The 25,687-nt window shown below is 43.8% G+C and overlaps 1 long non-coding RNA gene across 1 annotated transcript in view; it reads left to right on the forward strand.

The window, feature by feature from the left end:
• Positions 1-24,947, forward strand: part of LOC123478598 (uncharacterized) — a 32,907-nt gene extending 7,960 nt beyond the window's left edge. Inside the window, exons 4-6 of the long non-coding RNA XR_006653854.2 lie at positions 19,134-19,234; positions 20,244-20,354; positions 21,555-24,947. This is a non-coding gene — a long non-coding RNA (uncharacterized lncRNA). The remainder of the gene's footprint in view (positions 1-19,133; positions 19,235-20,243; positions 20,355-21,554) is intronic.
• The last annotated feature ends 740 nt before the right edge of the window (positions 24,948-25,687 follow it).

Below are 25,687 nucleotides of genomic sequence, written 5' to 3' on the forward strand. Positions count from 1 at the left end.
TAGGCATTCATTAGTTAATTGATTCTTTCAAAAATATCTACCGAGTGCCAACTATATAGCGGGCTCTGTGCCATGTCTTCCTTCCCACAACAAGTACTTACTGAGTTTCTCCTGCATGTCCAGGCCTATGTTAGGGGCTGGGAATGCATTGGGAACAAGACGGGCAGGACCCCCCTCCTTCCGAGACCCTACACTCTAGTTGGTTCTCAGTAAATGTCATTTTACTTCCTTCTCCTTTCCCTGTGCCTCCCAAGAGGTAACCGAATCAGCCATACATATTTTAAGGCTTTCTCTGCTTCCACCTTCTGCTCAGGATTCTCTTTCTCGGCTCCATTCTCAGGCACCAAGAGATGGATGTTTGATCTTCCAGGACTTGTTTTGTTTTTTTCAACCACTGCAGAGGCCAACACAGAATGCACATGAAACCAGCCCGTCAGCCCCATTAAATCATTCCAGAGATTACTCCACTGAGTCTCAAGAAAGTCACAAGGGCTGACTCCTGTTTCCAATCTCTTCTCCTCACCTCACTGTTTCTCTCACCAATTAACTTCCTTGTAACACGGATCACACCTGGTAATCAGAACTGCATGTGTCTCCGCTGGAGTGCAGTCGGCTCCAGAGCTCGGCTCAGGCTAACCAGAGACCGAACAGAACTGTTGTTTGGAGGCTGGAGTTCTTGCTGAGATAGGCCTATTTTCCACCCTCCCCTCTCTTACCCTTGACCTTCCCTCCGCTTCATGTAATTTCTAAGTGTGTTTCAGTGGGAAGGAATGTCATGAAGGCTTCTTTTATCAAAGGACCTTTGCTCATACAGAGCTGATTCTCTCCATTGTTCTCCCAGCTGAGATGAAATTCTTTATGCTCAATCATGGCTAAAAGAAGAAATATTTTGGAAAATTTGAGAAAACTCACTTCAGAAACTATTTATGTCTTAGAGAACGGAATTAGGTTTTAGGTGAAGAAGTTGCTGAAGGGTCAGACTGTGGGCTGAGTTGTGCCCCTCCCCTCACCAACTTCATTTGTTGAAGCCCAAATCCCCAATGTGCTGGTATTTGGAGATGGGCCCTCTGGGAGGTAATTAGGATGGGATGAGGTCCTGAGGATGGGACCCTCATGATGGGCTTAGTGGCTTTATAAAGAAGAGGAAGGGAGAGAGATAATTCCCTCTCCACCAAGTAAGGACACAGTGAGAAAGCAGCCATCTGCAAGGCCGGAAGAAGGCCCTCATCCAGAACTGAATTAGCCAACGTCTTGGACTTCCTAGCTTCTTGAGGCCATAATTAACTTCCACATGCCTCTTCTGAGTGCTAGTCACTGTTGAATAGTTTGGGTCCCCCGAAGATGCTGCTGTTGAATAGTTTGAGACCGTTCACGGCATGTTAGAGGCTAGACTGAACACATCAACTGTCTCAGCCACTCACTGCACTTTATGATTTAAATGATGACCCCATCTGACCTCTGACACATTGGAAAGAGTAGTGGGGTTGCTGGATCCAAAGATTGCTTGAAAAAGCATTCATGGACTTGATTCCCAGTCCGTGAATAGATTTTCATGGAATTCTTGTTCCTGAATAAAGTGCTGTTTATGGAGGACTCAGCTCTTAGTCACAGTGTTTTGGCTCACTCTGCTTCCCCAGAAGGTGCTGGAGGAGGTCATCGAGAGGATCTGACCACAAGTTGACCTGAGAGCTGGACCCGGGCAATCAGAGGCTCCTCCCCCCTCCACCTCTTTGGAATATGTGCTCCACCCACCGTGCCCACAGTGAGAGCCTTTTCAAGGACACAGCCCTGAGAGAGCTAGGTGTCATTAAGACCATCACGAAATACATGACTGAACACAGTGAAGGCCTCTGTGTAAACTTTAAGATTCTAGCGGGTGAGTGGGGAGATTCCACTCTTGCTACTGCCCGAGATGAGCCTTGTCAGTAAGTCCCTGGCTTACTAAACCTCCTCCTGCCACTGGAGCAGTCTGCCTCTTTCTTTGGTCTCTCTTTGCACTCCATGCATGGGGGCCAGTTACAAACCAAAGGAAGTTCGCTGAAGATTTAAACAAGACAGATGGGACTGGCCCTCTCTAGCTTGAAATTGTTCGTTAGCAACTTTGCCCATCAAATACAATGTTTTAGAATACGTGGGAAATAATACTAATACTACTAAAAATAATTAATAGTAATAATACCAATAACAATAATAGACAGTGACAACTTCCATGAATGGAGGCCTAATATACGTATGTAGACCTTGTGCGACATGCCACAGACATCGTATATGTATATGATCTTCCAAAAATCAGGCAAGGCGTGTATCATTGTCCCTGCCCTGCGCGTTAGGAAACGGAGGCCCCGTGGCCAGCGTGGACGTGGAACTGAGAGTTGGATTCAGAGCTATCTGACTCCAGTGCCTCTGCTTTGTTCACCGCACGGCGCTGGCCTCTGTGCCCAAAATGCCATTCCGTTCCTGGATCCTGCCTTCTGGGGTCCTGTGTAATTGAGTCAGTGTTTGATGTTAGGAAAGCACAACTCTGCTGGTCCGGGGAGCAGTGAGAACATGTCTGAAGTCGGACGCTTCCTGCAAAGACGCCTTTGATCTAGCATTTGAGGAATGGCGTGTGTTTCCCGTATCATTGCATTGTCACTTTGTTATTAAGAGAAACCTTTTTTGGGGAGAGTCTGAAAATCTTTGAACAAAAGAGCCTGCATTCTTATTTGTTTTGTTATACAGAATAGACTGGGCATAACTAATTCTATTCTTGGCGCGTCGAGGCCATACTTTATGAGCACGGGTTACGATGGTCTGACATGGACACTGTCTCTCCCGGGGCCACTGCGGGCTACTTATGGGGAGCTTTTGATCTATACCGACTGGCACGGTCTGCTTTCTGTTTTGTTGGTTTCTGTTTCTTCTGTCTCTCTCCTTCCTCCTAGGCAGCTGGCTGTCACTTTTCCTGACATACTTCCCCACTCCCCCATTTTCCAATATGCTATATCAGAACTGCTATTTAAAAATCACCTTGAGTTTATTGAGTTAGAAACCTTATTTTTCAAAAAATTTCCATTCACTGTGGGTAAAGGTCTGTGGTTGCCTTTAGACCCTCCCCTGCAGGCAATGTGCGTGGGCCTATGATGGTGCTTATTCTTACCTTCCTTTCTCTGTTTAATTCTGGGTTTGGGACTGTGTTTTGGGTATCGTAGCCTGCTGTCAGTCTGGCCTTTGAACAAGATGGCATGACTTATACGGCAATGATGGATGCTTTCACTTCCAAGTAAAAGACAGCCTCCCTCAAACTGGCTTAAACAATTAGGAAATGTATGATTTCACACAACACTAAGTCCAGAGATAGGGCAGGCTTCTGGGTTGTTTGATTTAATGGCTTAACCGTGTGATCAGGGACCCAGATCTTTCCACCCCTTGGTTCTGCCATCTGCAGAACAGCCATGACAGCAACTGGGGCATCATCGATGGAATTGAGGGAACCCTTGCCCACACATAAAACATAAGTTCTTGCCATTAATCTGATTGGCCAGTTTAAGCAACAAGCCTGTCTTTGGACCAATGACAACTGCCAGGAGGAATGCAGTGCTCTGATTGGCCTAGACCAGGGGTCAGCAAACTTTTTCTGTAAAAAATCAGGTAATAAATATTTTAGGTTTTGTGAGCCATATAGTCTGTGTCACACAACTCTGCTGTTGCACCAGAAAAGCAACCACAGGAAATGATGGGTGTGGTTGTTTTCAAATACACATTATTTATAAAACAGGTAGTAGGCCCGTGGGTGAACCTCTGCCCTAGACCAACAAGGATCCGCCCTGGAACCTGAAGATGAGCCAATGTCTCCAGAGCCATGTAGGGAGGAGCAGGCCTGTGTGAAGAACTGGGGAATGAGTTCTGTTAGGGGGAAGAGGGATGCGCACCCCTAGCAGGCAGTGGGTCATTGTGTTGTCCTTTGGAGGACTAGAGTTTGAAACCACTGTCTTTTCAACTACAATGAAAAACAAGGAGAAGGACCATGGATGCTGGTCAACTATCTCAATATAAATTTGATATACCTTATCATTAAACTGGTTACTTTAAGAACCACTCTCTTCTTTGCCTCTTCTTTCGTCACCCCTGTGCTCTAGCCTTAGAAGGCAGCACATCTCCTGGAAGGGGACAGGCTCTCCCGAGCACTTGCTCCTCCTTTTCTTAGAAACATGTCCTCCCCTCCTTGCCACCCCTCTTGGATACGTCCTAGTCATCTCTCAAAACTCTGCTCCATCATCAGAGACCTTCCCTAAGGTGGCTGCTTCTCACTCAGGGCCCACACAGCCCTGCACATCCTTCCATTAGGGCACGTGGCACCCCACACTGTACAGATCTGTTTATAGGCAGGTCTTCCGCGCACCTGACTGCACTGCCCTGGAGGCCCTGGCCCTGCTGTGTGTCCCATCCCCTGCTTAGCACAGTCCCCCCCAGCAGCCCCTCAGTGAATGCTTCATGAATGAATGAGTGTTTATGCCTTGGACAGTGAAAGGGAATTAATTACTCTTTTAGTATGTTTTGGTGTTATCATGAGGCTGAGTAGCAAAATGTATAAATCACTTTTTTCCAGATGTCTTTCTTGTTAAATATGAATTTCAAGTGTTTGAGCCTCTGGTCTTTATGTATAAATCTGATTTGATGGTTACCATGTGCCTGTGTCATTGGGTCTGACTTCCGACTTCAGTTCCACAGCTGTGCCCATGCGGTAAGACCCTGCTCAATCCAATATTCCCACCCCCACCCCCCCAACCTACTCATGAACAGGTGCATCTTTCTAGCCTCTGGCTTTTTGCTGAAAGGCCAGTGCAGGAGTGTCCGACTCTTCACTTTTGTCTGGTCCTCTGCCTGGGTATATCCACTGGTCCTTTTGCTGATAGTGGAATCCCATTCCTGGCTAACTTGGCATTTGCCGTATGGAGCTTGATGTATTTGGAAGTAAAGCTCTCCCGTGGGCAGAGGAAGGGTCTCTCCTCCGCCCGCCCGTACCGCAGCAGTCCCCAGGAGTGGTTAATGCCTGGCCTTAGAGAGATGGCGCCCTGCCTTGGCTACAGATGAGCTGTTTACTTGGCTTCTCTAATCTGCAGCTACCTCACTGATAAGGTAGAGCTATAAAAGTCCCTACCTCATAAGGTTTTTATGAGGATTCAATCAGAAATGCATATAAAGTATAGCATAGTGCCTGGTATACAGTAAAGACACAACAAAAGCTACTACTGAGGCCCAAAATGTATGTGATTGTGTGCATTAGTAATTGAGGATATCAATACATTTAATTTTTCTGTCTAGAGATTCCAGATATGACTCATCTAAGCTTCTGAGGGAGGGTTTTCCTTTTTTAATTTTTGACGTTAGAAATTTCAAATACACCAACCAGGAAGAGCAAAATGCAATAGAGTTTCTGGACTAGATTCAGCTGTAAGAGCAACTTCAAATATCCGTGGTTTAAACAACATGGAAGTTTCTCTTTTACGTAAAAGCCCGGAATTGGCATTCTAGAGCTGGTATGGTGGTTTCATTCTCTGAGGGCCTCTGGGATCTTGGCTTTCTCCCCACCCCGATTTTATTGAGGTGTAATCCACAAATAAAATGCTATATATTTAAAGCATACGGCTTGATGATTTGATATGCACATACAGTGTGAAATGATTGCCACAATCAAGTTAACACATTCATCACCTGGCAGTTACCGTATTTTGCATGTGAGAACACTTGAGGTCTACTTGCTTAGCAAGTTGCAGGTATACAATACATCACTGTTAGCTGCAGCCACCACGCTGGGCGTTAAATCCTCAGACTTGCATGTACTCATCTTATAATTGCAAGTTTGTACCTTTGATTGACACATCCGCATTCCCCCACCCCCCAGCCCTCGGCAACAACTATTCCCTGTTTTTATGATTTTGACTTTTTTTTTTTTAAGATTCCACTTATAAGTGATACCATGCAGTATTTATCTTTCTCTGCCTGGCTTATTTCATTTAACACAATGCCCTCTAGTTTCATCCACTTTGTTACAAATGGTAGAATTTCATTCTATATGCAGGTATCTATATACATACCACAGTGTCTTTATCTACTCACCCGTTGATGGACACTTAGGTTATTTCTCTCTCTGTCTTGATGCTTCACCATCTGTAACCTCCCTAGATCACTTTATGGTCCAAGAGGGCTGCTCAGTTCCAGCCCTCAAATCTACATTCCAGTCAGTTAGAAAGTGAAAGCAACAAAGAAGTGTGCCAGCTCTCTTTTAAGGGGGATTCCTAAAAGCTGCCACATGACAGTCCCATTGGCTAAAGCTGAGTCCCATAACCTTGCCTAGGTGCAAAGGAGGTTGAGAAATTTAATCTGCATTCTGCATTGCCATGTGCTCAACCAAAAATCAGGGATTCTAGTACAATTGAGAAAAGGGGAAATGAATACTGAAAACGGGCTCTGCCACAAATACCCATCCATTTCCCCTCATGATACTCTTTGTACTCAGAGCCCACAAGTAAGGACGCTAAAACTTCACAGTATTCTTTTTTTTAATCCAATAAATAGGGCCCAGCATTATGCTTGGCACTGACACACGTGCCCCAAAGCTAGGCACTGGGGATACAAAGATAAGTAAGAAATGGTTTCTTCCCAAGTAAAATTAATACAATGTTTCATGTGCTGTACCAGTGGTGGTTACAAAGTCTCACTGGATGTGGGAGAAGGAATGATTAAGCCTTGTGGAGGAGAGCGTGTAGGGCATGGTCCGAGGAGTCCTTCCTGAGAACAACTTGTTTGGGACCTTGAGAGATAAAGAGAGCCTTCTTAGGAATGAGCAGACACAAGCCAAAAGCAACTGCTGGGAGCATTCTCAGCTGAAGGCAAGAGATTCTTAGGCAAATAAGTGAATTCAGGCAAAGAATTGGGGGGAAATGGGGGAGGGAAAACCCTAAGGAACCAGAAGGAAAAAGATAGAATACAATAATTTTTCCTTATTTTCAATGATGAAACTTGGCCCGACTTAAATAATTGACTTAGTCCAATTATTTACCCCTGACATATTGGTTATGTTTCACGCTGAAGAACAAATGTAGCATAATGTGAATGAGACAGAGTGACCCCTTTTAGGGAAATATTTAAAGTATTGTACTGTACACATTAGCTGATATGTGCATGATATGAAATTTCTGCTTAAACATAATAGGAAATAATCTCATAGAGTAATCGGAGCTCCAGGGGGAAAGCTTTAACAATGGCAATAAAAGCGTTCTTACCTAGTTCATTATTACGGATGGGGAAATGAAATGATAAAGTTAATAGCTTTCCAAAATCATGGGCATTACTGTGAAAGGAAGTCATATCTTCTCATTCCTGGCGATGTTTGTTTCTCTCTGAGCCAATTTTGAATGTGGACAGAGAGTTATTTTCTATACGGCAGACATTTAATGTTTCAAATTACAGTCTGTTTTCTAATTTCACCTACCATGTACACATTCTAATACAAGCTCACAAAGTGGCTGTGAAACTGTGTTGGTGAGGCTTTCATCAGGCACCTCAAAACCAATTTCAACAGCCTAGGTAGTGAAGCTACAAAACCATCGCTATAAAGGTAGACGCCATCCACGTCAAAACTGGATTCAAAATAATTTGCAGCTGCTTCTTTTGCGAAGAACACAAAATAACTGCAATTTAGCCTAGGGAAGGAGAGAAAACATACCCAGCCATCTACTGCACGCTGAGCGCACCGCGGAGCCGGAGCCGGAGCGCCAAACCAAGTCCATGGGTGGTCCTGCTGCTCTCAGCAAGAAGAAAAAGGGTAAAATAAAATAAAGTAGTGGTTAGTTCGGGCTGTTTTGTCCCAGTTGGTAAGGGTTTTTTTTTTTTTTTTAACGCTGATAAACTTGAAAGGCTCACTTTGAAATCATTTCACCATGTAATTGTTAAGGAAATGCAACACAAGTTGCCCAGACAATAAATATTATCTGGTAAAACTTCTGCTTCCCAGTGGGTTTTTTTTTTTACTTTAAATAATTTTTATTCTTCAATTACAGTTGTCACGCAATGTCCGTTTTTTTCACAGCATTTTGTTTGTGACTCGTATTATCGCAGGTACTACTTTTTCACGAGGAGTTGTCTGTCAGGCGCTCTCGCACACCTGGTTCTTCTCCTGCAGAGGAGGCGTGGACTGCATTGCCATGGCTTGGCTTCAGGGTGTCTTCGGGACGCTGGGGGTTACTGAAATGTCTCTCTCAGCACATCCTGATGCACACACAGGCCAGAGCGTTTGGGCGCAACCTCAGGGGCTGGCGGACGGTTTTGTGGACTATGCGCAGTCTCTCTGAGGCCCGAAGAGCGCGGCTCAGACCGGGGAGTTCCACCACGAAGGTCCCCTCCTAACTGGGAGTTGGAGGAACCACTGGGAGTGAACCACAGTGGCAGGCAGTTACCTGTTCGAGGATCCGTTTGCTAAAACGCCCACGTGGCTGAAAGGTCTCTATTGGCCGTCTGGGGACTCCTACTGCAAGGCGCAAATCAGGGAACGAAAAGCTTTTAAAAATAGGAAAGAGGTCATCTTACCTCCCTTTTCAAACTCTCCCATGTTTTCCCATCACACTTACTGTAACATTTAAAATCTTTTCCATGACCCGAAAGGTTTTTCTTACCTTCCCTGTCCCCTGCCTACCCACGCTCTCTGCCCCGCACTCCACCCTAAGAATGCTTCCTTTGCGTCTGCGTCAAACACAGCGCGCTGGTTGCTTTACCTCCTTGCTGAGGCTTTCTTACCCCAGATCTTCTCAGGGAGGCTCCTCCTGTCACTCAGGCCTCGGCCCAGACGCCACTCCCTGCCCACGGAGTCTAGTGTGGCTCCCCAGACGCTCTGTTGTTGGTGTTTGTGATACTCCTGGCACTTAGCACTGTCCCAATTTTCCTGTTCATTATGTTTATTGTCCATTTGTGTGCAAGTTCCCCCACGGTGGGAGGGATTGTGTCTGTCTCGCTCCCCGCTATATTCTCAAGTTCGAGCCGAGTACAGTACTTAGCACATAGCTGGTGCTCAGTAGAAAGTTGTCCATTAAATGAATGAGTAAATAAATGAGTAAGCGAGGATAGTAGTAGAGAGAGTGGCCTTTATCTCCATTCTCATTCCATGCTATTCACCGGATAGGTGGCTTTGAGAACGAGGGGACTACACTGAGCTTCTCCACATCAAGGGGACGCAGTGTAGTGAGGACCGCAGGACCTGGGGTCAGACTGCTGAACTCTGCTACGGTGTGACTTCCAGTAAATTCTTCAACCTCTCTGCAAAATGGATGTTATAGTAAAGGTACCTGTCATTTGTTTTGAGAGGTAAATGAGGTAATACATACAAAGTATTTGGAGTAAAAACTGGCCCATGTTGAAGGAGGTCCTCGAGGAGCCCTGATCACCAGTTGAGGCCCTGAGCTGCAACCAGGTGGTTTGAGGGCTCCTTCTCCCCACACCTGTTCTTGGAATACATGCTCCGCCCACCATTCCCACAGCCATTGCCATTTCCAAGGATGAAGCTTTGAAAGAGTAAGGTGTTGCTGAGACCATACGGATGGTATATGTGATTACAACCAGGTGAGGCCTTTGTATAAACTTTTAAGATGTTGGTGGGTGGTGCGGAGATTTTGGGACTGCTCAAGACAAACCCCATAGGTCAGTTCCCTTGCTTATTAAACCCGCCACCTACCAATTGTAGTGGCCAGTCTGCAAAGCAATAGCCCACGACGTTATGACTGAGCACTTGTTTAATGGAGCTTCAAGCCTCTGCTGCAATGCCCACGTCCTGCCTCCACCTCCTTGTCACTCCTAAACGTGAGCACGCCTGGCAGGACTGGAGCCTGCCCGGGCGTCCTCGCCGAGCCTCACAGCACGTGCTACGGAAATTTCTAGGTCCCGTGGGTTTAGCTGTACATTCATTCCTTTCTCTCTCACTCGCTTTTGTTTTTTACTCGGAACCCTTTGAGAGCTTTTATTTTTTAAGCACAACTTTTTCAAATTAAAAAAAAATTAAATCATTTTTATTGTTATTCTATTATAGTTGTCTCACTCCCCCCCCCATCCACCCCACCACCGCTCCCACAGTCAGTTCCCACACTGTTGTCCACGTCTGTGGGTCATCACCCATGCTCTTTGTCCACTTCCTTCCCCTTCTTCCCACCATCCCTTTCTCTTTTAATGAAGAGAGCACGTAGGAAAGTAAGTGAACGTGTAGTTTTTAGAGAATAACCTTGATTTTTTTCAAACTTAAAAGCAAAGGTGTAAATCATTAGAAAAGTTGGCTGTCGGATGAGATTGAAAAGTGTTGGTCTTCATGGCACACCACGCAGAGATGGGACAGAAAACACAGTGGAGAGGAGAGCCCCAAGCATGTCCGCTGTGGACGCGGGTTATAGGTGATGACATTACCCAGAAGTGTCCTGAAACCAGGGCCTGGAGAGGGATCTTTCCTGAACCCCATGAGGCCATTCACTGTCCACCAAGAGTAATAAATGGGATCCCTTCCCCTCCACAGGGGAAGGGCCAGAGCTGCATTGTCAAGCAAAGAGAAGAAGCCATACCCTTCATAATAAATAATAAATGGTTGACTTTGTAGAGTCAACCTTCCTCAGCAATGTAATTAATTAAAAACCATACGTAAGTCAAAGCTTTAAAACGCTATTAGGCCCCTGGTTGGTGTGGCTCAGTGGATTGAGCACCAGACTGCGAAGCAAAGGGTCGCCAGTTCAATTCCCACTCAGGACATGTGCCTGGGTTGCAGGCCAGGTCCCCAGTGGGGGGCACACGAGAGGCAACCACACATTGATATTTCTCTCCCTCTCTTTCTCCTTCCCTTGCCCTCTCTCAAAAAAAATAAATAAAATATTTTTTAAAAATGGTTAAGATGGTTAAAAAAATCCCCCAAAACACCACTATTAGGATGTCTGCAATTTAAAAAAGCAAAAAACAAAACAAAAACAAAAAGAAAACCCAAAACTCAAAATCAGAAAATTACAGTGTTGATGAGCATGGGGAGAAGTTAAAATCCTTGTGCCTTGCAGTCAGGAATGTAAAATGTGCCGCTGCCTGTGGAAAGCAGCAGGGCACTTCCTACAAAAAAAGTGAACACACAGTTTCCATCTGATCAGCAACTCCACTTCTGGGGACACACCAAAAAGAACCGAAAGCAGGGACTCAGACAGATACTTGTACATTCACGCTCACAGCAGCATGACTCCCAACAGACAGAAGTTGGAGGCTCCCCACACGTCCATCCACAGAAGGCCCGATAAACAACCTGTGGTTGCGTGTATAAGGGAATATTATTCAACTTGAAAAGGAAGGAAATTTTGACCTATGCTCCAACACAAGTGAACCTGGAGGACATTATGCTAACTCAAATGAGCCTGTCACAAAGTGTCAAATAGTGTATGAATCTACTTATATGAGGTGCCTCGGGAGTCAAGTCCGTGAGACAGAAAGGATAAAGCTAGTTGCCAGGGTCTGGGAGAGGGAGAGGGGGAAGCCAGTGTTTCGTGGGTGTGGCATTTTAGTTCTGCAGGATAAAAGGAGGTCTTGGGTGGATGGTGGGGGTGGTCTCCCAACAATGTGAATGTACTTAACAAGGCAGAACTGTACATTTAAAAATGGCTAAGGTGGTAAGATTTTTGTTATGTGTGTTTTATCACAGTTAAAAAAATCAGCAGTCCTGTCCCAGCATGCCAGAATGGTGCACGTAGAACAGCAGCAGAATAAATGACTCCAGACCAAAATCCAGAAGAAAGAATTACCCTGGCCATGTTTGTCTTAAGGTCCTTTTCTTTGGACTGCGCTTCCTCTGCGAGGAGGGAATAGGAAAGTGATAGCTGAAATCCACCATGTGGTAGTTTGCGATATTATATTTCACAGGAAAATAAAATGTATATAGTTTTCTTTGATATTGTGTTCCATCACCCTCTTCATCTTGTGGCCTTTGTAAAATCCCGAGAAGAAATATGCCTGAAGACTAGTTACGGATCTAAAGACTAGTTATGGATCTGAAGACTAGTTATATATCTGAACCGGGTGGCATGACGGTTTCTCCCCAAACCAGACCTGAGACAAAAGTTTGAATGTGAGTTGTTTAGCTGACAAGTGCAAAAAGCACTGGTTAGGGAAATAGGCAAGGGCTGCAGAGAAGACAAGGAAGCTAGTAAAATGCGTGCTGTTAAACCAACCACCTCAGTGGTCATTGAAATGTAGCCCCACAGGAAAATTGTGGGAAATGGTGTAAAACCCACATCTCAGAATAATCCTACCCAAGGGACCGGGGCTTGGGGTAGACCGAGGGCGCTGATGTGGGGAGAGGCTGCATTACTTTCCTGGTGCTCTGGCACCAGGAAGCTGCAAGCACGTGCCAGTTGCAGGGCCTTACGTGGTTGCACACAGAGCCTCCAGGTCCCAAGCTGCACAGGCTGGGAGCTCTGGCAGCTGGAGCGCCTGAGTTGGTGAGGGCTGTGGGCAGGATACCAGGAGCAGCTGCTGCATTAACCATTGCAATCAAGGCCACAGTGCAAGCTAATCTGGTTCATGTCCCAGCCCTACCACTGCTAGCTGTAGGACCCTTGGCAAATTTTTAACCTTTCTGAAACCTCAGTATTTAAGCTTAAGAATTAATAGCAGCCTTATTAGACTGCTATGAGCTTTAATTAAGAAGAATGATGTCAAGACAATCCTCACACATAGTTTGTCCTTAATATATATGTAATATATAATATTATAATATAAAATATATATATATACATAGGGTAGGCAGAAGTAGGTTTAGAGTTGTGAATATGTGAAACAGTTAATTCTTGTATTATTATTTATGAATTATTGTATTATTTTTCTATACAAGCAACTGTAAACCCACTTTTGCCACCCTGTGTTTACAAATTCTTGGGGTAGTGAGACCAGGCAAACTACGCTCTTATCGAATGTATGATAACGTTTTGATCTGGGAGTGTTGCATATTGCCAACTACATTGGAGAGAAAAGACCCTTTCGTATGTCAGATCAGCACTGCGAACGGGTATTCAACACCCACAGCATCTCAACTGTTATCCCCAGAGCTTTAAGCAACTTGTGAAAAAGTAATAGGAGAGAACTTTTTGCAACCTGGCAGCTGACTTCAGAGCCCTCTCTATGCTCAGTCTGTGGCTGAGTCCCACGTGCAAGTCCCAATTCAATCCTTTTAGCTATTGGGTGTGTGATCTTCCTCCCCTTAGCCATAGACTCAAGGAAAGCTGGGGTGGGGGAGGGAGGAGTTTGCAGGTTTCCAAGGCAACTGTGTAGCTCAAGGCTCCCAAAAGACCTCCACATTCTCTTCTCAGTTTGGGGTCCTATGTCATTCCGTTCCTGAACAATAAAATCTTCCCTTGGACCATACTTCTATGGGAAGAAGGAAGTTGTCAAAAGAGGAAATCATTATTGTGTTACAAAACCTCTAAAAGAATCACATAAACTGTTGATTTACCTATGTGCTTGTTTTCAAATGGAAAAAAGAAACATCTTTTTTAAAAGTACCCTTCATACAAAAGATACTGACATTTAACGGGCTTTTCTTTATTTTTTTGTCAATAATATTATTTGTCAATAAGACTGCTAAGAAGATCTTATTGACATGCTGAAAAAAGTCCTGTTGCATTTAAACTTCTTTTTCTATTGAAAGAGGAGGCTGTGCATATCTGCATTTGGATGGTTCTTGAATCTCAGGTGACAATTTGATTTGGGTTTTTTTTTTTAAATATATTTATTGATTATGCTATTACAGTTGTCCCATTTCCCCCCCCACTCCACTCCATCCTGCCCACCCTCCTCCCTCCCACATTCCCCCCCCCCCCCATAGTTCATGTCCATGGGTCATACTTGTAAGTTCTTTGGCTTCTACATTTCCTACACTATTTTTACCCTCCCCCTGTCTATTTTCCACCTATCATCTATGCTACTTATTCTCTGTACCTTTACCCCCTCTCCCCCTCCCACTCCCTTATTGACAACCCTCATGTTCTAGTTGTTTGCCTAGTTTGCTCTCGTTTTTGTTTTATGTGTGGTCGTTAATACTGTGAGTTTGCTGTCATTTTTACTGTTCCTATTTTTGATCTTCTTTTTCTTAGGTAACTCCCTTTAACATTTCATATAATAAGGGCTTGGTGATGATGAGCTTCTTTAACTTGACCTTATCTGAGAAGCACTTTATCTCCCCTTCCATTCTAAATGATAGCTTTGCTGGATACAGTAATCTTGGATGTAGGTCCTTGCGTTTAATCTTGGGTAATGTAATTATGATGTGCCTTGGTGTGTTCCTCCTTGGGTCCAGCTTCTTTGGGACTCTCTGAGCTTCCTGGACTTCCTGGAAATCTATTTCCTTTGCCAGATCGGGGACGTTCTCCATTATTTGTTCAAATAAGTTTTCAATTTTTTGTTCTTCCTCTTCTCCTTCTGGCACCCCTATAATTCGGATGTTGGAACGTTTCAAGGTGTCCTGGAGGTTCCTAAGCCTCTCCTCATTTTTCCAAGTTCTTGTTGCTTCATTCTTTTCTGGTTGGATGTTTGTTTCTTCCTTCTGGTCCATACCATTGATTTGAGTCCCAGTTTCCTTCTCATTACTATTGGTTCCCTGTACATTTTCCTTTGTTTCTCTTAGCATAGGCTTCATTTTTTCATCTGTTTTTTGAACAGATTCAACCAAGTCTGTGAGCATATTGATAACCAGTGCTTTGAACTGTGCATCCGATAAGTTGGCTATCTCTTTGTCGCTTAGTTGTATTTTTTCTGGAGCTTTGAAGTGTTCTGTCATTTAGGCCATTTTTTGTTTGTTTGTTTGTTTGTCTTGGCGCATCTGTTACTTTAAGGGGCGGAGCCTTAGGTGTTCAATGGGGCAGGGTAATGCTGGTCGCTGTGCTGTGATGCTGCACGTGGGGGAGGGGCCGAGTGGGAGCAATGGCGCCCGCCTCACTCTCCTCCGGATTTCAATCTTTCACTCCGATACCCACAATCAAACTGGGCCACTCTGGTGCTGGTTCCCGAGTGGGTGGGCCTGTGCACGCCCCAGGCCCCTGTGGGTCTCTCCAACGACCCCTCCCGCGAGGCTGGGAGTCTGCCCTGCTGCCACCCCAACCCCCAGGGGCTCTTTCAATCAGAGGTTTGAGGCTTTATTTCCCCGAGCCGGAGCCCTGGGTTGCGCAGTCTGCTTCGCTGCCCGCCGTTCGTCCGGTTTATCTGTGGGCGAATGTGGTGCCGCAGGGTGCTACCCGCCACTCTGCCTGCCCCACTCTCCGCCACTCTGAGTCTGGCCCTCTGGGTTTATCTGTGCAAATGTGGGGCCGCAGGGTCTGCTAGTGCTCGGACTGCCTGCGCCATTTGTCCCACACTCCGCCAGTCTCAGTCCTGCCACAGCCACGCGAGTCCTCTCCACCCCGGTGCCCGTCTCTGCCCCTCCTACCAGTCTGGATGAATGTTTATTTTTTATTTCCTTGGTGTCGGTCCCCCTTGCTGTTCGATTCTCTGTCAGTTCTGGTTGTGCGAGGAGGTGCAGTGTGTCTACCTACACCGCCATCTTGGTTCTCCCCTGATTTGGGTTTTAAAGCTGGTCAATCTCCCCAGTGACATTACGGAAGACCCACTTTGCAGAAGTGCAATCTAAAGGAAGGCAAATGGATCAGTAAACATGGGTGATTATTGAGTTTTCGAAAGAATGTTGCTTTCTAGCAATTGTTCTTGAGAAGGGATTTGCGCTATCTTCCAAGTGTTTTTAAGCCATGAGCCAAGATTTGTTTTTCAGTGTGATGTAAGAGTATTTGGAGCCAGAGCCAGAAGCTACAAAGGGTTCGATTTTCAGTCTCTTCTTATCCTGTGCTTGTATGGCAAAGAACACCTTGGAGATTTCCAGCTCAGTGGCTCACGTTTCAGCACTCATTAATATTTTCATTTTGTTTCAAGCCTAGAGCTAGGGTTGTTTTTTTTAAAAATACTAATTTCTCCTAACTTAGATTTCATGTTCTGTTTCTCATGATTATTTCTTAATTTCAGTCTTTTTGCTTAGTCATCCAATTACTCAACTATCTATTACATGTGATACCCAAGTTTTCACAGCCTATTCTGTTCAGAGAAATTACCAGAAAACCCAAAACTTAATGCTTTTCACTTACAAAGTCACACTCTGCCAAAGCAGGACTGAAATTTCTTGATTGCTTCTCTACTTGGCAGAAATCTGGTTTTTAATCCTTATGTATTAAGTTCCAAAGTGCATGCAATTTCTTTTGTATTACACATGTCTCTAACTGGGTGCAAAACTAAATAAAACCCTTTATTGATTATTATCATTATCATTATTAGTAGTAGTATTACTATTATTTTTAGGAGCATGAGTATGGCTAGTGATGTATCCGGGCCATGGAATAAGAAATTCAAACAAATGGCCTGCAGGAATCACCTCTAAAGTACTTGAAATTGGTTGGGAGGAATTTTCACAATCTTAACAAAAAACTGCATTTTCCTTTTTTACCTTTTCTAGCCGTTTTGGAGTTCTCCAACAAGATTAAAAAAAAAAACATTCTTTATTCATTGCATTTGCCTTAATACTGACTTTCATTATCATTGAAACATCTTGTTCCTGCAATTTTTCCTGCCGGTAGAATTTAAAAAACAACAACAACACACAAATAGGCCTCTGTGGGTTGATCTGGGAGCCCTTCCCTTTAGAAATTTTTCTATGAGAAAACACGTTCCAATGCGAAATGAACAAAAACAACACCATTCTTTTGTACATCGGCCATGGCTCATTTGTACCAGGTTAAGAGCTTGAAAAGGAAGTAAGATGGATGGAATTCAAGTCCTGGCTCTGCTTCCAGCTAGCTGTGTCACGCAGAGCAGGTTTCTTAACCACTCTGACCCTCTGTTTCTTCTTTTCTATCACGGGGGAAAGGAGTACCCACTGGAGTGGGTTGCTGTGAAGTATTAATGATGTAATGTGTGTAAAGCACGTAGTAAATGTTCAGCCAATATTAGCTATTATGATCATGTTCTTAAGGTCCCCGTTACACCCTGGACTATACAAGCTGGAACTAGAAAGATCAGAGCTCAGGGCAAAAGTCCTTTCTTATGCACGCAGTGGCTTATTACAGAGAGATACGCACAAATAGGAATTCATTGTATGACCTGGAAAGTTTCACCATCACTTATGTCTCTGTTTTTTCTTCCTTAGAATAAGTGTAAGTAATAATAAAACTAGCCTCCTTTTTCCTCCAGTCTTATTGAGAGATAATTGACATATAACATTGTGTAAGTTTAAGGTGTACAATGTGGTGATTTGATACATGTGTAGAATGAGAAATGATTAATACATAAGGTTTGTCAGCACCTCCATCACCTCACATAATTACCACTTTTTTAGTGGTGGTAACACTTAACGGTCTACTCCCTCTGCAACTTGCTAGTGTATCCTACAGTATTGTTAATGATAGTCGCCATGCCACCTTCTAACTGGAAGTTTGTACCTTTTCATGGTCTCCCCATTTCCCCCACCCCCACCCCAGGCAACCACCATTCTATTCTATTTCCATGAGTTCCAAAACTACCTCTCCTTAACTCAGAGAACTCCTGAGTAAATGAAGCAGAGAATCTTTGCTGACGGTATTTGAATTAAACAATGGCATGTCTAGGGTGTCACAAACCTCAGACTTGTGCAATTTTACACACAGCATCATTCTCCATGGGTAAGCGGGTGAGAGGCCAATCTACATAACTATGACTGTGTTGGCCGACGCACCTGCATTGGGATATTTGGGTTTCTCACATTCCAAAATTTATTCAGAAGCTTTGGCTGCGTTGAAGAACTTTGGAGACAGATTGACTTGAGCTCCCTCAGTTCTGCCATTTACTAGCTATGTGACCTTGAGGAAGTCACTTAATTGCTCAGGGATAACATCGGTATTCCCCTCTGAGGGCCATGGTGAGGATGAAATGGGATGTTGTACAGAACACACTTAGCACAGTGTCCAACACAGGCTCAGCGCTCAAAACGTTAGAGATGATGGTGGCGATGTTGACAGTGGTGATGGTGGTGGTGGCGGAAGTGAGGATGATGGTGACGATTTTGTTAACTTACTGCTTAAAATTGTCTGACCTATTGTCTGACAACTACTCATTTTTCTTTTGAGTTGCTGTTGCTGTAGCAGCCACAGAGGCTTAAAATACAGACCTGAGCTCTCCAAGGATGTTTCCCTCTCCATTTTCTAACATAGACTTTTTGAAACTTTCACCCTAGTTAAATTACACTGTTGGTTCCATATCCACCTTCTGTTTTATAAGACATGTAATTATTAAAAAAGGGAGAAAGAGAAAGAGATGATGTCAAATGTGTCTTTCCACGTTTTCTTTTTCTATTTAATACAACGAATTTTCTGCCTGTTTTAAAGAAATAACGACACTGGCAGAGGGTGCAAATTGTCATTTTGATGGGTCCTCATAGTATGTGACAAGATTTGACAAAGACTTTTCCAAAGTTGTTAAGTTTGTCAAAATTCTATTCGGTCCTCTGTCAAGACATACCATCGCACATCGTTTTATGAATCCAAGGACTTGTCAGAGAAGAGTCTGTTCGGGGATCGTCGTCTGTGCTCCTCGGGCTCCCGGCACCACCTGCAACCTGAATAGCTGTGATCTTATATCCTGGAATTCCAGACAAGAGTTAATTTGGAAAGAGGTTCCATGGTGACGATGTTTGTGGTTTTGTACGCATACGTCGTTATGTAGCTTAGACGAGACATACCGAATTTCCAGACAAGAACAATTCTAATTAGCTATTTGTAGTGAGTCATAAAGGTAATGGAGGAATGGTGAGAAGTATAAGGAAAAAGGGAGGTAAATAAAACTGGATAAACTGACAGAGCACATTTGAACAATGAAGTATAATTTAAAACATTTTTATGTTTGATATAAGTTGAACATATTTATGAGCTCTGAGTTCAACCACCAGCCCCTTCAAGATAGGAACTGGGTTTTGAACTTCATTAAGAACTGCTGGTGCCAGTTCTGGTGTGGCAGAATTCAGGCATGGCTGGATCCAGAAGCTCAAAGACTGATGAGTTCACTGGTCTTTTTCTTTCCATGTCTAGGCTTTGCTTTCCTGTGTTGACTTCATGCTGAGACAGGATTTTGCCAACTGGATTGACGCCTGCTGCTTCCATGCTCCTCAGCTAGTGAAAGCAGTGGGGAGGTGAGTAAGGGGTGGAAAAGCACTTTTCCAGTATTGCTAGGAACAGTTCTAGGCTTGACCCTCATTGGCCTGACTTGAGTCATGTGCCCATTTCTTAGCCAATCACTGTGGTTTAGGGGGATGAAGTACTCTCATTGGACATTTCTGGGTCACATGTTCACTCTTGGAGCTAAGGTGGGAAGAAGGTAAATCCTATTTGACATTCAAAGAAGGGGTGTTAGTCCAAAAGAAAAATCAAGGTTCTATTCTCAAGAGGTAAAATAATTGATATGTATATATTATACCCCTGAGGCTACCTGTCCTCTCTCCTCTGATTTACCACCGAATTTCTCAAAAAGGAATATTGTAAAGAAGCAATCAAAATCACCGCTTTGGAACAAGACATTCTGTGTTAAAATTCTATTATTGCTACTTACTAACTTGGTCGGTCCTTGAACAAATGACTTAATCTTGTTGAGCTTCAACTTTCTCATTTCTAGAATGAAGGTAACAATAGAATTCACTTTATTGGCTGCTGAGAAGATTAAATGGAATAAGGCTAAACGACACTCGGATGCTTGGATCTCATAAGAATAAAATTAATGTTGTATTCCACAGAAGCTCTGCTAACTACCGTCTACTTAACCCGTGCATCCGATTGAACGCCAGTCTCCATTACTTCTTAAAACATACAGAGAGACACCCATGACACATTACTGGCATGTCGAATATCTGGGCACTTCTGTTCTCACCCTTTGACCTGCTTATTCCTGTTGAGCCTTTTATGGTACTTGCAATTACATGATTAAGTAGTCCTAGGAAATGTCATGTAAGTGCTGGAACAGAGTCGTTTCTGCAGATTCTCTCTTGAATGCCTTGTGAATATTTTGGAAAGACTTGATAAAAGGATTGCTTAAGAGAAGTGTTACAAAAGTAGATGTGAGCAGACTAGTGTAATAGGTTGAGGAAAACAGTAAAACGCTAGAAGGATGCTGTCCCCAAAATGGTTCACGAGGGGTTTTTATTCTAGAAACATGATACGGAGCTCGAATCACAGACCTACACTCAAATAAAAGGCTCTGACTGCGTATCCACTGGATGGTGACTGCATACCCAGTGATGTGTTTTCAATGTGCCTAAGGTATTTACGATTTTTTTAATGATACTATACTATGTTAATTTTTTTCTTTTCTTTCTTTCTTTCTTTTTTTTGGCTGTAGAACAGGCTGTATGATTTTATTTTTTATTTATTTATACATTTTTTAAACTTTTTTATTGTTCAATTTTTTTTAATTAACCAAACAACAACCAGTATCAAGTTCCCCCTAACCAGGCATCTCCCTACAGAAGTTCACAAACTCATGTTTCACATTCTGTACGAAACTGTTTTTTATCCTCGTACCGCCTTCTCCATCTGCCCACGCTCTAGCTCTTTTAGAATGAGGACGGGTCTTCTTCATTTTTATAATCTCTGTATTGCCTAAATTTGTGCCTTTCATACAGTAGGTGTTACGAAAATGTTGCTGAATTGATCTCATAGTGGAGAGTGAAGAAAAATAGAACATCAGCCAGTTATAACGAGGGTCTTAAAACATAGTGTTAGGCTCCTGGAATTTCAGCATTCCGTCGTCTAGCGGTTACGACGACAGGAAAAATCAGGTGGGGGAGGTAGCAGCCTATGAGTAGCTATTTCAGATGTCCTCTCCCAATGCCAAGATCACTGGCCCCTCCCTGCTCTAAGGGACCAACATGTCCCTGCCGTCCCACAGACCTTCCACTGTGCTGGGACCAAGCATGGGCCTTTACACAAACAAGGTTAAATAAAGCTTTGTATTATTTCAAATCTGGGACATACTGAACTCACAAGGCCTGAGTAATTATGAACCAAATAATAGCCTGGCACTTGCTGTACAGGGAATTCTAGATAAAGAGAAAAGTATTCTGTAATACCTTGAGTTGTTTTTTTTTTTTTTTGGTCAGCACTCAGTGATCCCAGAGGAGATTTAAAATATTAATACCACCAGATTTTTGTGTGTGTGTGTGAAGCTCTCCCGCAAGGTCATCAGTTTAATGTAGAACACGTGGGTTTGACCATTCTTCTGAAATCTATTTTTACTACAGCAAAATCTAAGAACAGTGGCTGTCCATGGGCATCTCAGGGAGATGTTTGTTCCTTGTGTGCTTGTAACTGAAGTAACATTGAATAAATTAATGGGTCCATTTCATGTTTGAGAGTGTCAAATTGAGAATCACAGACTTTCAGAACCACAGAGCTAGGCTTAGCTCGGATTTTTCCAATTCAACACCCATGAGAAATACAATGTTTACTTTTTGTGAACAGGTTCCCACATCAGAACAGGAAGAAAAACCACCTCTCCCCATAGTAACTATCACTAATCGAACACTGTCAGCGTCCTTCAGCAAAAGGAGCTGGCCCAGACCACCGGGAGCACGCTGGGCTGAGCCGTCTGAGTCATCACTCCGTGTAGCCAGGGAGAACATGCTCCGTGCGGAACCATGGGCATCCCAGTGAGAGGGGGTTAGAAGGAGCCTATTACAGGATTTGGGCTTTGGCTGGGTAATCTTGGGGAAGGTCTGATGAAGCAAAGGCCTATTCCAGATTGGATGTTGTCAGAAGGCAGGGACAGTCCTAGGATTGGGCATCTCGATACATCTTAGCACCAGGGAAGGGGGACTAACGTGGGGGTAAAGCTGTAAGAGGTAAAGGGGTAGCAGGTGCTCGTTCTGTCAGAGGGAGGGGGGTATTTGGTAATCTGTGGGCTCGTTTTGTCTCACTTTATCGTGGGCTCAGAGTGGCCTCGGCTGATGTCAGTGTCCTGTGAGATTGTTTGTGTTCAGTATGAGAACAACATGAGCCTCCTGTTTTCTCAGCACTAAGTGTGCACTAAGTGCTTTGCACACATTATTTCACTTAATCCTTACAATTCTATTAGGCAGATGTTATGAGTCCCATTTTACAAGTGAGGAAATAGAGATGTGAAGAAATTAATGTCAGCAGCAAGCAGCCAGAGTCAGGACTGACCCGAGGCTGACTCCAAAGCTCACATACTATTAACACATCACATGTATGACCCTCGCGTGCCTTAGAAATGCAGAAAGGACAGAGAACACCTGTGTGTGTGGGAAAAGCAAACTAGACTACAGAATCTTGGCACGTGGCTTTCTGTTTTCCTGCCTTTACTCTCTGAGGTCCTAGATGAGCCACCTAACATCCCTGTCCTCCCAGATTCTTGACCCAGCTGCTTCCATAACATTCATCTCCAGTCCCTTTGGCCACCTGTACTTGTCTCCTCACATCTTAGGACTTGCCATTTCTCCAAATGGGTCATCTCTAGAAACTGAAATTCCCAAATTCCCATATTGGGCTACTTCTTCCATTACTTGTGCTCATCAAACTCATCCTTTTCCTTTCGACTTCTCCCTGTACTCCCAGCCTATCTCCCCCTCCTGGGCTTCATTCTATTTTCTTCCCTTTCTACCTTGGGCTATTTGGCTCATCAATCAATTCGCCAGATCCCGAAACACTCTCACCCCTTTGACCTTCTGATGGTTCTCTCCCCTGCCTTCGCGATGCTTTTCAGCTTTTACCATGTGTCTGCCGCTATTCTCAGCTTTTTTCAAAATTTAACCCATTTAATCATCACAACAATCTATGAGCTAAGTAGTATTTTCCCCTCCTTTTGCAAACAAGAAGACTGAGGAACACGTGAAATAACTTGCCTATCAAACAGCCCGTGGGTGGCAGAACCATGATTTGAACCAGGCTGCCTTGCCCCAGAGTTCATGCTGGTGGTCCTTATACTCCTCAGTATGCTACCTGAACCACTGGGCTCTCCGACAGCCGCCTCTTCCTCACTGATGCCTCTGGTTACTGAATGATTTGATGAGTCTGCTGGCATCAGTGCCTGCAAGGAAGTTTTTTCTCACAAGACTAAGTTCCTCAACTCCTATCTCTTTTACCCCAAATTTCTCTGCACTTAACCTGGTTTCTTCCCTTTTCTTATCGGGAGATACAGTTGTTGCTATTTTTAATTGAGTCATTTGATTTTCTGTGCATTTCCCTGTAGTACTAAACATCCACGAATGCCGGAGTTATGCTCTGTCTAAGATTTTCAACCCATGGGTTCAACTTCTGTTTTTAAAAAAGGATTTTATTTATTTAGTTTTAGAGAGGGGACAGGAAGAAGAAAGGATGGAGAGAAACATTGATCAGCTGCTTCTCACAGGCCCCCAACTAGGGACCTGGCCTGCAACCTAGGCCTGTGTCCTGACCAGGAACTGAACCGGTGACCCTTCAGTTTACAGGCCCGCACTCACTCCACTGAGCCACACCAGCCAGGGCAATAGGTTCAACTTCTAAGTCAATGCTTACCAAGCCTGATAGCATGTAAAAATGCCCCGTCTGCGCAGCAAGTAGGATTGGAATGTCTGCCACTCCCCAAGACGGGTACTTATTGAACCTGATACTAATGGAGCCGTTGGCTGCAGCCTTCTTCTCTCACCCGCGTGGGCTGTCCAGTCTGACTGGCAGAGCTAAAGCATGGCTTGTATGGAGAGGACTCTTGCCAGCCTTCTCTTTCCAGGGATTAAACCATGTTTTCATTTCTCCACTGGCTGGAATTCTCCTCCATCCTTGGTGAAGTTCCTCCTGGAAACAGAATGATGTCACCCACCTTGGTTTTTCTTTTTTTTTTCATAGTTAGTTTCCTTTATAGAATATCACTCACCTTGTGATGTATCCTCTGGCTGCCTAAGGGCCACTGTGGTCACACCCACCTACGGGCGTGGGCTTCTCTGATCTGGGAATCAACAGTTCCTATGTCATGGACACATTTCGATATACTTGCTACACTTGAGAACATGATGAAAGTTACAAAGACCTCTTTACACAGCAGCCAAGACATAAAGGCAATCTGGGTACCGCCAGTAGATGACTGGGTAAAGAGGACGTGCTACATATATACAATGGAATATTACTCATCAATAAAAAAAAGAAATCTCGTCATTGATGACAACATGGATGGACCTGTGTGGTATCATACTAAGTGAAATAAGTCACAGGGAAAGACAAATACCACATGGCTTCACTTATATGTGGAATCTTAAGCTAACAAACAAACAAACAAAATAGAAACAGATGCATAGATACAAAGAACAAATGATGGTTGCCAGAGAGGAGAGGGGAGAGGCGGTGGGTGAAGAGGTGAGGGGGAACAAAAGGTACAAACTTCTAGTTATAAAATAAATAAGTCAGGGGGTGTAATGTGAAGCACGAGGAGTATAGTCAATAATATTTAATAACTTTATACAATGACAGGTGGTTCCTGGACTTGCCTTGGTGACCATATCATAAGGTGTTATGTTGCAAACCTAGAACTAATATAATATTGTATGTCAGCTATGCTTTAAGTTTTTAAAACCCCTTTGTGAGTATATATTATTTAAGGAAATATTCTGAAATCTTGTAACAATTTTAGTGGTCTGCAGATTCCCTTGAAGTTTTGTTGTTTTTCAGAACTACTCATTTTTATAGCCGGTATAATAGCTCATATGTGGTACTTAGTAAATATTTGTTGAATTGAATTACATGGGCTAAATATCAATTTAACAATCTTAAATGCAGAAACAGTTTGATTAATATATTCATTCCAAAACAGGACTTTAAGTGGTTAATGTTTAGACAGTTGCTTCTTTAAGGTCTTTTCCTTAGTACGCTGGCCCCAGTAGAGACAAATATCATTCTTAATTCAACAAGGTTTCAGAATTTTTTAAAAGAAATATTAATAGAACCCAACATGAGAAAATAAAAGCAAATCTCTCAAAATCAACTAAAATGCATAACACTGAGTGCGTGCATAGTTTGCATGTTCCTTATCACAGTGGTGCTTAACCTTTCCCCTAATTCAGCAGACCTATTGATGACGGAGGCTCACAAACACACTGATTCCCGTGGCAGTTGGCCGAGGGCCACGTGTGCACCTGAAGGTCACAGCAGAATGTCTGGGGAGATCTACAGTTCAGAAAAAGCTCTCCCGGGGATTCTGGTGTGGCCACCTCTCTCTGTATTCCCATTCACACCCTAAGATAACAAGGCCTACTCAACCATTGACTTGGTTTGGCTTATTGGGCACCAGGCCTCCTGTTCCTCTGTTTATTTGCTTAGGAGAACAGACTTCAGGTTAGACTGCGTGGATTAGAATCTTGGCTCTGCCACTTAACCTGTCTCAGTTTCACCGCTACCATCTGCTGCCAAGAGCCATCTCTTCCTTTCTGTCCGCCTACAGAACACGAATCTGTTCAGAAATTGGCTAGACGTTCCTGACCTCCAGTGGCAGCTCCAGTGGTGGCTCCACAGAGTGTCCCAGCCCCAAGGTATGAATCATGATTGGTCAAAACAGTCATAGAAATCTCTTTCCTTTTGACCAGGGATTGATCCAGAGGTAGGCTGTGACC

The sequence above is a fragment of the Desmodus rotundus genome, chromosome 3 (assembly GCF_022682495.2).
Source record: "Desmodus rotundus isolate HL8 chromosome 3, HLdesRot8A.1, whole genome shotgun sequence".
Lineage (NCBI taxonomy): Eukaryota > Metazoa > Chordata > Mammalia > Chiroptera > Phyllostomidae > Desmodus > Desmodus rotundus.